Below are 520 nucleotides of genomic sequence, written 5' to 3'. Positions count from 1 at the left end.
TACAACTAAAGCATTACAACGTTGCAGAAGCTGAAATTATTTTGTTGCTATTGTTGCAAGGTGAATTTCGCTTATTATTATCTTTACACAACTTACTAATTATAAGTCACTCGGTGTTTACGCCAACACGAAATTGGTGTAATCGTAATCATAACTGTTATCATTTTTGTTGTTATGAATATTGCTCTCGTTATTAGCTGTACCGTTGACTTATGCAACATTATTATGTGCTTTACAGCTGCAAAATATCATGTTCTCACATTATTAACATTACTACCATTACGTTTACCAGCAATGTCATCATGATTATCAAAGCTATTATAACAATCACCCTTTCCTTCATAATGTTATCATTAGTCCATTAAACTTTGACACAATATTGGCAGATGACGCCGTGGTTATGGGTTAATAAAACATTTATATGTGCTGTGTAGTTTATTATAACGATAAAAAGGCTAAATAATCATGAAAAGAATATGAGTGGAATCTTTAATGATATACAAATGAAATTTATGTATGT

The sequence above is a fragment of the Penaeus monodon genome, chromosome 15, assembly GCF_015228065.2.
Source record: "Penaeus monodon isolate SGIC_2016 chromosome 15, NSTDA_Pmon_1, whole genome shotgun sequence".
NCBI classification, from domain to species: domain Eukaryota; kingdom Metazoa; phylum Arthropoda; class Malacostraca; order Decapoda; family Penaeidae; genus Penaeus; species Penaeus monodon.
This window is presented reverse-complemented; position numbering follows the sequence as displayed.